The sequence below is a fragment of the Nelumbo lutea genome, chromosome 4, assembly GCF_056320005.1.
Source record: "Nelumbo lutea isolate HS-2025 chromosome 4, American lotus-T2T, whole genome shotgun sequence".
Taxonomy (NCBI): Eukaryota; Viridiplantae; Streptophyta; class Magnoliopsida; order Proteales; family Nelumbonaceae; genus Nelumbo; species Nelumbo lutea.
The window spans coordinates 81,977,650-81,990,431 of NC_142687.1; positions in this window are offsets into that span (position 1 = coordinate 81,977,650).

Genomic DNA, 12,782 nt, shown 5'->3' on the forward strand with positions numbered 1-12,782 from the left:
GTCCCTGGGCCAAGCCATCTTATAAAAACCCAGGGACTGTGGGCAGGTGCAAGATTAGGCCATCAGATATTATCCTAAATGGTCTTACACTTAACCTCACAGCCCTTAATGATCAAGCACTGCCCGACAAGAGAAGACCTCTCCCTCGGCTGCAAGGAACAGTGCCGCACTCTCTACTCACATGGATCTCGGGAATTAAAACCTTTTTGCAAATCTTTTGAAACCGTACATATACATTTATATATATATATATATATATATATATATATATATATATATATATTAATTTTGCAAAAACAAAATTCCAATGATTGAAATCAACTGTCGGCAGTTTGGTTTCCATCAGAGAGAGTGCATTCCCGATCATTACCATTGTTCGACAGAGGGGCTGATCCTGTCACTATGATCACTCACTCGGATGAATTCTCAGACTGCCTCAACATGTCCATGTTTTGACCCCACTAAGGATCTCACTGATTGACATATCAAAGACAGCCTGATCCGACACCTAGTGAAGTGTCATAATTGAGTCCAAGGGTCAGGTGTAACTTTCTAGTTTTGCCCATCTGTCTCCAAGGTCTAGGGCAATACTGGAAATCTGATCCGGTTCAAAGAATCAAGCAATCCCATACTGCATGTGCCTTGGGTCTTACCTTGATGGCCGAGACAAGCCATCCCAACACTTGGTGATACATCAGTATCAACCTTGGCAAGATAAATCTCCCCAGACTTATCCAATGGCTGTGAACATTTAAAACTAACACGAGTCTCTATAAGTGTCCAGTTTTAGGGTCTTACATAGAAATATACCAAACAACATGAATCAAACATGTACTTTGTTTATTTACACTAAATGTCAAAAGTACATCAAATTGGATTGAAGCTAAGGGCATACAAAACTGTCTAACAGTTCTGCCGAGTGTCCCCATGCAGGCAAGAAGAGTTCTTTTTAATGGAACAAATCAAGCTAAAGATGTCTAAAGTAAGTGGTCGGTTATACTCGTGGAAAAGTGAGATCGTACCAACAATGGTACGAATGGAGTTCGGGTGTAGCTGGTCAATGGTGACGTTAAAAAACTTAATGATTTCTACGGTGAAGGGGTGGAGCGGGAAGTGTAGCCTAGCTATGAGCTACTTCTCAAAAATCGCGTAATGATCATGAACCCAAGGGTACTGACCCAAATGAATGCTGAAAACACGAGTGTCGGGGAGACGGTAACGAGCTATCAAGGACAACAATCTGTCTGAGGTCATCGTGGAAGGGCCAAAGTTGTCTGGATCCCGACCTCGAGTAGAAGATGAGACTCCCTCTCCGAAGGTCGATCGCTCTACCTGGGGTTCGGGTTCCTCAAGCCAAGATGGCCCGACGATAGGTAAAGGCATTTCTCCTAAAAGGTTTAAAGAGGAGCTCTCTAGCGAAGAGCTAGCCTCACCGATGGGAGCTGAGGACCGCACCTCCGAGCTCGCTAGAGTCACTAAGTAACCTATCTATGCTAGCACGAGACATATTGGACAGGAAAAGAAAAAGGGAACAACTAGTGAAAGAAGACGAACTCACCAAAGAAGACGATAATGACCTCGGACACAAGGGAAAGAATGGCAAGCTGAAGGACTCCAACACGATCTCAGGAGAGCTTAGTTATACGACTTATGGCGAAGGAAATGGGACCTTTGGCCCCTATTTATAGTCCACCACATTTGGCAATCAACGGTTGAGATCTTTACGATCCGATGGATCCCATGAAAATTGATTGCATGCTACCCAAGGACAAAATTGATTGAGCGTGCCCTTTGGCATCCGCGGAATTTATAAATAGTGTGACGTCTGCGCGTGACCGAGACACGATCTGAGTCATTTCGTGGTTGAGTCAGATGATTGAACAGGTCCGACCAGCGGTTTGCCCTTCAAGTCGCCTAGACTTCGTGCCAAACCCACCTGGACTCATCACGAACTCCCCGCACCGAGTCAGGACCCCTAGCACGGGAAGTGGGGGCAATTGATAAAGGGTGATTTGGCATGACCTAGTAAGAAGGGGACACGTAAATGTGATATGCTCGAGGGGTGACAACTCAGCCAAATGAACCCGGCCCACAGCATTCAGAGCTCGGATGTTCAACCACCTCTGCCCAAAAACCACCTTGGCGTAGAGACACCTCGACATCCAATCCGGTTCGGGACTAAAGAACCGAAGTACCAGTTTAGAGCTAAAGAGTTGAAACGCCACGTAATCGACTCAAAAGGCCTCCCCAATGGACCCCGAATTTCCCGGATCACGACGAGACTCATCCTATCTCCGCTTGAATCGGAGGTAGATGATAAACCTTATTAACACATTTCTCTCCTTAAAAAACGGAACAGATCTTATTTGTACAGCCCGGAGATTTCGGAACTCTTTCGTAAGGCCCACGACTACTCCATTATATAAGGACATAAAACCCAAGGCAAAGGTACGTGTGATTATTTTACTCACTAGCATTCAAGAACTCAAGTATTCAGCTCGCATCCACAGTATAGTACTAACTTAAGCATCGGAGTGACCTCGTCGGGTTAGTTACCCTGGGTTCTTTGATCTACTATTTTGCAGATTGATCCAACTCGCCGCACAACTGGAGTTTGGGTCGTCTTCCAACTAGGAGTATCTATATCGCGCACCATCACTCCTCTTTAATTTTAAAATTATATATTGACAATTTCTATGATGCCTAAAATGTTTGATGTCTAAAAAAACTTTTTTTTTTGAATTAGAACTCATGGATTTTGAAGAATATCATTAGTTGTTTGTAAAAAAATAGCCTCGGCTGTTCTAGTAGCCTATGTGAATGACTTCTTATAATAAGTATGGGTAAAATATTATTTACACTCAATATTTTTTAATTGAAAAAACAAATGAGAACTAAGCAGAGTCTCCCTAAACAGCCCAGACTGTTTCTTCCAAATAGCCAAAGTGATCCCCACTTCCAAGCCCAGATAATGGAGAGAGGGTTGCATCAAATTAGTATGATTTCAAAATTAAACAGGATTCTTGTAGCCAAGTCCATTAGAAGATGATAATGAACTATTCATTTATCTCTAGTGATTATATAGAAATACCACACCCTAAAAATTATGTGAAATGTTAGGGTCCAACACATGGGCGATATAGACATAAGATCGGATTAGTTGAACTTAATATTTGTATTACTTGTCATGGGACCAATCGCTTTGCTTCATGACAATTATAAATGCAAATGAGTGGTTGTGGGTCATATGCACTTTATGGTTGGTATGGAGCAAAATAATTTGGTCTCATAAACTATAAAATTGCTATCAAGTTTAGTTAATCCTTTCTCCATATAATTAATCAATTTGATAGAGTCCATATGTTGAGCCAATATTTAAAAAAAATGACTTGAAATTGTAATTGTTTTGGCCATTGGTTTTCGGGTTGAAGGTTCGATTGTCCAGTTCGAATGGATGGTCATTTTTGACAAAAAAATAAAAAAATAAAAATAAAAATGGCCAAAAATATATTAAATGGGTCGACGATTCAACTACCTGAGTCAATGGATCATTGACCAATTCAATGGTTTTTGTCCAAGGACTAGGTTTGAGATAAAGCGGAACCATTGTCTAAATAGTTCCTGGGCAGAATAGTCCAACCATTTGAATCAACACTGGTTCAAAAACATTGTGTTACACATAACACTTCATTTTTGGCATATTGTATCTATATCTAAAGGTTTGGGAATATGACATGGGTAATGTCACAATGCACTAAAAGACTTGTAGCAATATAAATTCTAAATGGTTGTTATGGTAAGAGAGAACTATAGGATGGGTCTATCAAATATCAATGATTTATCAAATTCGTTGATCTAACATATTAAAATAATTTGATGTATCATGTGTAATCAGTTTTTAATAGATTGAAAGCTCAAACGTTATTTGATGTATTACTAATAAAATTATTGTATGATATCTACATGTTATAACCTCCTAATATTGTATTGACTATTAAAATATACATTTTTATGTGTTTTACATTTATTAATAGTTATTTCAAATTTAAATTTATTATTATTGATATAATTGTAAGATTTTTAAAAATTTTTCTAATGCATTCAAATGTATTTGTATTCCTATCCAAGCTTCTCGATATAATATACAATACTGATATTCTGAACCTTTCCACCAGCTACAATAGTGTTAATACATAACTTGTCCTCTCAACCTCAAAGGTTAATCTTTTTGGCCCTGGGACATATAAAATAAACCAAAATGAATTTGAAATTGTACATCACAAGTGAAATGTCTTGAAATAACTTTTTATGAGACTCAAACCTAAATTAATAAATATAGAATTACATTATTTATGTGATTGTCACATCAGCAAAAAAGAGTTATGGAATTGTCCACAAAAGAAGTTGGTTTTCCTTAAAAAAAATGGGAAAAGTATGAAGACACACGATGTAGAATTCTGAATTCCAGCCCCCCCCCTCTAAAAATAGCCCTGTCCCCCTATAAACCACATCCGGCCCATGAATTTTGGCATCAATTCATGGTCAGGATGCATTCCCCCTGTACTTTGGGCCTAGTAAATTTTGAGCTGGGCTGATTTGTACTTCTCCCTAAAAAAACACATGTTTTTAAAACCGTCAAAATAATGGTTTAAAAAACACAAAATTTTCATAAACAGGCTATATGATTTATGAAAACGATATTAAATGACCAGATGAGAACATTTTCTTCAAACCAGAAATTTAATAATACATTTTTGTTTCAGATTTTTTAAAGGACACATCCATAACATGTTTTATGGGATTTTTTTTTTTTTTTTGAGAATCAATGTGTCTTCAAATCAGTTAGTTTTGTTTTATTTCTGCAACTCGTTGATTTAGTTTTGTTTTATTTCTGAAACTGGCAACAAGAAAAACAAATCGTATTAGAGATAGGGTGCAACTTGGATGGACTCATGTTGATGAATTATTGGCTCAGTTAGGAAAGAATACAAATACAAATATGTTTGGTGTAAAAACAGATTTAGAAATACAAAATATAAGGCAATGTACTGTACATATTTGTATTGCACTATCTTCAAATTGAGCGTAAAGTTTGAATGGCTCAGCCTAATGTAGTATAAATTCTTCAAATTGGGTATCTAATTTTTTCTAGTAATCCAATTAGTAGGGGCATTTATAGTCTATTTTGATGTGGTTTGGAGAAAATCTTAAACCAAACTAGTAAAATATGGTCTAATATAAGAATTTCTCAAACCAAACCATTTTATTATAATTTGATGCAATTTCTAATATGATCGGTTCATTGGGCTTAACCCAATTAGAAAGCCCAAACAACATATATGCTTGTATAGGAATCCCAAATGAAACCAAATCATTTCTACGTACAAACCGAACCAAACCTCAAATTTCAAATTGGTTCAATTTATCTTTGCAGTTTGGGCCTTATAATAAACACCTCTACCAAATTAGGCACCTGACTTACAACTTGAGATTTGTTGTTCACCACATTGTGTCATAACCAATCATGAATAAAAACACGTTTTGTTCCAACAGTCATATATACTAAACAACATTGTTCGCTCATGAAATGATTACACTCTTACACAATTGTGCAGCAGATTCTGGTTCGATTAGGACAATTTGGAGCCCGGATAGGCATTACACCAGCCTCATAATACCTCCCTGCCATGCATCAGGAACATCTCTCATAATTTATATTGTTATTCATATGAAGACGTTTCCAATACAAGTTTGATTGTGTTTATACCATTCGAACAGCCTATTGTAACTTTGCATTTAAAATGTCTTCTCATCAAATAAAACACATAAATACAGACATATTTCCAGTGCAAATGATGTGAGTCTTTGAGCCGCAGCATCTCGATTCGATAATTTGGTTGCCAACATGTACACGAGTCTTTCCTCGTACTAACCATCATCCATCAAATGATGGCATTTGAAAGGGTGGTCCCGTCCACGTGGAATTGAGCAAGATAAAAATGCTCCCGACATAATATTAATACCTGCCTTACACGTACAAACTACCAAATACAGAAGTACCCAGGATGACTGCATTTTGTCATTTGGCGGCAGCTATGCTTAATAATGCAAACAGATTGGATCGAATTTTAATTAGGATAATATTTGAATATGATTCACTAATATAAATTTTAGGGTAAAATATAAAAACAATATGTAGAGTGTAAAACTTTATATATTGTATTATTTTGTATGTATTTTTATTGTATATATTTGTATTTGTATGTGTTTTTATTGTATATATACAGTGTAAATATATAAAAAATAATATAAAATACAAAGTTTTATATTTTATAAATTTGTATTTATACTCCTTCTAAACTTAGCCTAAGGTTTTTGACAATCATAAAACCTCCTCTTTGGTTTAACTTTAACAAACACCTCTCCTGAATTTTTGGAAAAACCTACACTTACCTCCCTTCAGTCATTGTTCCGGACGGAAAACGCTGGGCTAATGAATTAATTTATTTAAAATACCTATTCTACCCTTTTATATATTATTTTATATACACAATTTTATTAAACTAATCCAGAAAGCAATTTTAACTTGAATTACCCATTAAACAACCAGCCCAAATTTCCTACTCACTTTTCCTTCCCACTCTGTCATGAATTAGAGCCACACATATCTCAATTCGTAATAGAGATGTGTGGCTCCAATTCATGACTGATAGAGAGTGGGGAGGAAATCCCAAGTGCTAAAAAATGTATTTGACTTTAGTCATTCACTCAAATAATGTATCATTTTCCTTTACAAATTACAAGAAAAGAATTTAATCTTAAAGTTAACTAAAAGGCATCTACCAACCAAACAAAAAGATCAAAATTTTATTTCTATAATTCATCATTTTTATATCTAATGATGCACGATCTGGTGCTTCCTATTGGTGGTCAGTTTGGACGCTGAACTGGTGAGGTCGCAAGAGTGAAAGAGAGAGATTATAATATCCATGTTGTTATACCTGGGGTGGGCATTCCTATGCTTAAATCAGCAATAAGTTCTTGAAAAGCTAGAAAGTGAGAGAGCTTATGTACTTTAGAATTAAATTGCATGTATCTTTTATGAGAAATGAAACACCTTTGTATATGCGTAACTTGTCATGGGATTCACGTAGTGCATCCAAGATCATCGACTCGTCTGGTAGTTTCACGCCCAAAAGCGGATTCCGCGGGCTTGTAAAGTAGGTTGCCTGCCACGTTGTATACCTTCCGAGGCATCCTCAGGTCGTTCTATTGTCACATTAATCTATTAATCTATGTTCATCCAATATCTAGAGCTGATGTATGCCGCAACGAATGGCCTCCATATCGGTTCAACTTTGAACCATAATTAAGAATCACCTTCCTATCGCTGTACTGTACTGAACTACTTTCCTCAATGATCTTGCCAAATCATCTTGCCAAATCATCTTGTATCCAGTTGGAGAATCGAAATCAAACCATCAATTCTCCAACTGGTTTGCAACCACCTGACAGCTGGAGAATTGAATCACCTCACAGAACTTCTTAACTCACCCTTTCAGCTCGGTGGTTGCAAACCGTAGTCTGGGGCTCTATTCTTGGGCATAGGGTTCACCTCTTGTGTCCAATCGACGACGTACTCCAACCGGAGAGTTGACTCCGATGCAATACAAACCTCTAATGATGATGGTCTGCCACCTCTAATGATGATAGTCTTGGCAGGGAGAGACCTTAGTTTATGGTTCAATGGATACAACGACGTCAGTCTTGATGGAGAGAAGACAAACTCATCCACATCTATATACATCATCCATGTACATGAGCGCTTAGGCGTGGAGATGTACATCATCATCCTGCGTCATGGATTTTCAGATTGTATTTATTGTTGCTAAACTGGTTCTTCCACCACATCTTCCAATTACGGGTAAGCATTCAGTTTATTCGATTAAAAATCGAGTTGAATAAATTGAAATTTTAAAATTCAAAATAAAAAATAAAAACTGAACTTAAATTAAATTATAAAAAAATCAAAATAATTGAAACCGAAATTTTTTATTTGATTTTCGGTTAAAAACCAAATTTAATTAATATATAAAATATTATATTACAACTTATATATATTATGAAATTAAATTTCATTATAATACATTATATATAATATATTAATATATAAATATATAGCATATTACATATTAAATGTTATATATTGTATATTATATATTATATAATGAATTTCAGTGAATTCAATTTTTTTCGATTAATCAAATTTCTAACTCTGAAAACCGAAACTGAAAAGTAAATTTCTTAAAAATTGAATTACCCAAAAAAAAACAAAAAAAAAATGAAATCAAAATTTTTTATTCCATATTTCAATTTTAACCGAATAATGCTCATCTTTACTTCCAATCGCTTGTCGCTACCGTTATCATACAATATGAACATCTCCACGTTGTACACCATTGTATATTCGCACAGTACTGACCTGTCCTCCCCTTTATGTGTTATTCTGGGGTTGACTGATGATACACCACCGATGGTACCGACTTCATCTCTTTCTCTTCACTTTCTCTTTTAACTCGAGGAAACAGACGACAAAGCAACGGTTCTTGCCGGCATCCATGCCGGGACACCTCCTGAAAAGAGCTTGTAACTTAAAAATGTGGGAATATGTCAATAATGATCGAGTGAATGACTAAAGTCAAATATGCTGTTGAATGCGTGATTCAAGGTAAAATTGCTTTTCGGATTATTTTAATAAAATTCCATATGTAAAACAATATACAAAAGGGTATAATGGGCATTTTAAATAAATTAATTCATTAGCCTAACGTTTTCTGTTTGGAGGTAAGTGGTGTAAGTTTTTTAAAAAATGCAAGGTAGACATGTTCATGGGCCGGGTAGTCTGACGGGCTGACCCGGTCCAATCTGATCTAAGTTGAGATTGGACAAGATTTCAGGCTCATGGGCTCGGGCTTGGGCCCAAAATATCGGGCCCAACTTTTTTCGGGTTGGGTTCGGGCTTTCTCAAAAAAACTCGGTCCGAGCCCGAGTCAGATTTGATAATGTATTATATTAATAAAAATATATTTTATATAATAAAGAAGCATATATATATATTTATTTATTTATCTTCTCTTTTTTCAAGTAATAATGAGACTTTTCATTATTTTTTTGGGTTTTGAGGTCTTTTAGTATAAATAAAACAGCTTTTAATTGAATTAAAAAGGAAAAAATCTTTTTTTCCAAATTTCTAACTGGGATCAGGTTCGAGCCCAGGCTTCGGGCTTTATATGAGGGTCGGGCTCGGGCTCAAGACCTAGGCCCGATGGTCAGGTCAGGCTTTTGTTAATGTAGAGGCAAAGCCCAGACCAAACCCAACCCGACCCCGCCCGTGAACAGGTCTAATGCAAGGGAGGTTTTTGTTAAAGTTAAACCTCAAGGGAGGTTTTTATATTTTACCTAAATTTTATATCTAATCGGGTTCAATGATTTTATCGAATATCATAAAAGTCAATTTCTAAAAATTTTAATAAATTATTAAAAGAAAAAACACAACGGTCTAAATAAAGAAAAATAAAAATACAAGCATTTTCAATTATTTTTATCATATATATATATATATATATATATATATATCCTTTTATAAAAAACAAATAATATAAAAATTTATAAAAATATAATATACACATGTTTATATATAAATAAATAATAGAGAGAGAGGATGGAGATGATTCAAATTTGATGCAATTTTTAATCGATCCTATTATCCAATTTGAAACAATCCAAAATTCGATAGAGGATGTCTAAATATGGTAAAATAAGATCGGATTATAGTTCAGATCAGGCTCTGATCCATTTGCATCCCTAGGTACAATCATGTTTCTTTATTTTATGATTTTATAGAATGAAGGGGATTGTAGTCATGTAGTTCGAGGGGCACGGTAAGTCCAATCAATGTAGTTTGAGGGGCTCTCCAATGCAAGTTAGTCTAACAAATGACGAGTAGCTCAATTGGTATTTTGGATGATTTATCCTAGTGGAGATGCAGCTTTGAATCGTCCTACAATTGTCTTTGAAAGCAAAGTTATGAGTAAACACCAAGAGTTGATTAATACTAAAAAAAAAAAAAAAAGAAAATATATACTGTTATTAAAAGTGTGAAACTTTTGTTTGACTAAAATACTCTTTTTTTAATTTGGTCCCTCTCTAATTATAAGGACAGAAATGTAATTTGAGCAACCACTTTATTCCTCGTTCAAATCCATCTAATTAAATCTTTTATTTAAGGTATTAATTCTTTTTTTATAAGGTTTAAAGGGGCTACACACGACAGGGGGTAGCATGTCCCCAAAGGTCTCCGAAAAGAATAACACTAAGGTCCTAAGGGAGAACCCCAGAAACAACAAGACTGTCCTTGCTCATTTGCGCCTTGTTTGCTAGCTAGTTTGCATCTTGATTAGACTTGTTCAGGCGCTGGGCTTGGGCTTGGCTTTTATCAAAATTTGAATGGGCCCAGCCCGGGCCCAACATAATGGAAATTTAGGCCCAAAGCCCAGCTCGTGAACTGGTCTAATCTTGATTAGCTTCTTGATAATCTTAGTTGTAGATGACTCCAACCTTGCACATCTTCTTTATTTCTAGGTAGTCACTGATGATGTTTCTTCAATCTCCAAGGTAGGTCTAGAGCCTGTTGAAGGCAAAGAATAACTAGTTTGGAGTCTCCCTCAATAGTAATGGGAGAACTCCTAAAATTAAGAGCCATGTTATGGGCTTCTAAAGCAGCACAGGCCTTGGCCATGTTAATAGTTGTCATCCCCACATTAAAGGCTTTAACATCAAGAAAATGACCAAGATGATTCCTTGCAATACTGCAAATTGAGCAATTCCCTAAGTTGTTACGTGGAGCATCAAAATTTATCTTTATTTCTCCCTCTCTTGGTATTAAAGAGAATTTATCCTTATCTTTGATTCCTATTAAAATTCATTGAATCCTACTCTTCATTAGAATACCCTATTTGAATTTGGTTCCTCTCTAATTGAGGACACTAAATGTATTTTAAACTACTATATTTATCCTCATTCATTTCCCTTTCATTAAGTTTTATATTTAGGGTATTAAATCTCATTCTTTCATTAAACCTTGTATTAATTATTCATATTAAAGAAAAATAAGTATGAGAAAGAATAATTATTTTTATTGATGATATAAATAAAATACAAATGTAAAATAGACCGAAAAAATGAAATTGTTTCCATGTTTGGTAACAAGTCAACAATTCAACATTTTAGGTCAAAAAGTGTCAACCATTGATATCATAGTTAAATTATAATAAAATTTAAAAAAGATGAAAGCACACAAAAGTATAAAAATATAAAAAAATGTTAAAAACATTTAGACACATCTCTAATATCATACATTTATCATATTAAACAAAAAAAGTGTGACAAATAAGAATGATTTTTATAGATATATAAATATAAAAATTGTAGAAAATTTTGCAAATATATTATTTACTATAATCATCATCATAAAAAATTGTCACATGAAAAAGCATGTGCACACTTACTAGTCTAGACAAATGGATGAAATTCCTGGCTACTGCTATATCCATTATTTCACACAAGGTTTTATGCAAATAAAATGAAGTAAGATGATGTCATCAGTGATGTCAACTATTTTATTTTTGACATTAAATGGTACATGTCACAAGGTTTATCTTTGCTCCTTTTGAGAGAGAGATGCATAATTGTATCGAATATGAGTATGATAAAAACAAATTAATTACTTAAATATATCATGTGGTTTTACTAAATTAATAAGGGCCATTTACTAAAACACCCATAGTTTCATCAATTTATTAAAACCTATCCTATAGTTTGTGTTTTACTAAAACATCCCCTACAGCTTGTAATCAATTTACTTAACATGCCTTCCATTAAGGTAATGTTTGGTTTGAAGGAAAAGATAGGGAAAGGAAGGGAAAGACAAAGAAACCTATACAAGGTTTGTAAAGGTTTCCTTACCTTTCTCTTCCTTTCCCTACCTTTTCCTTCAAACTAAACACTGCCTAAATGAAAAGTGGAAAATGACAGTTTTAACCCTAGCATCCATTTAAATAAATTTAATGAAAAGAAACTAAAAACAAAAATGTCATTTTCCCCTAGTAAAACATGGACAACCACTCTATTTTATTTTTTATTTTTCTATTTGGTCAAACTAAACACTGCCTAAATGAAAGTGGAAAATGACAGTTTTAACCCTAGCATCCATTTAAATAAATTTAATGAAAAGAAACTAAAAACAAAAATGTCATTTTCCCCTAGTAAAACATGGACACCCACTCTATTTTATTTTTTATTTTTCTATTTGGTCAATTTTGTTTTCTATACAAAAAAGTGTCAGGGGTACTTTTGGATTAAACAACCATGAATCCATACCCTTGAACATTTTCCACTCAATGTAGGGATATTTTTGTAATAAGCAATCATGGGTCCATGCCCTTGAACATTTTCCACTCAGTTTAGGGGTACTTTTTGGAATAAATAACCATGTATCCATACCCTTAAACATTATCCACTTAGTTTAGATGATCATATTACTATTTTTAGATGGCAAAAAAAGTATTTCTTAATGAAAGATCAATTAATTAAATACATTGCAAACTATGAGGGGTGTTTTAGTAATTAAAATGCAAACTATATATAAAAGGTTTAAGTAAATCTATGAAACTATAAAGGGTGTCCTAGTAAATGACCATTATATTTCATGGTTTTATTAAGGG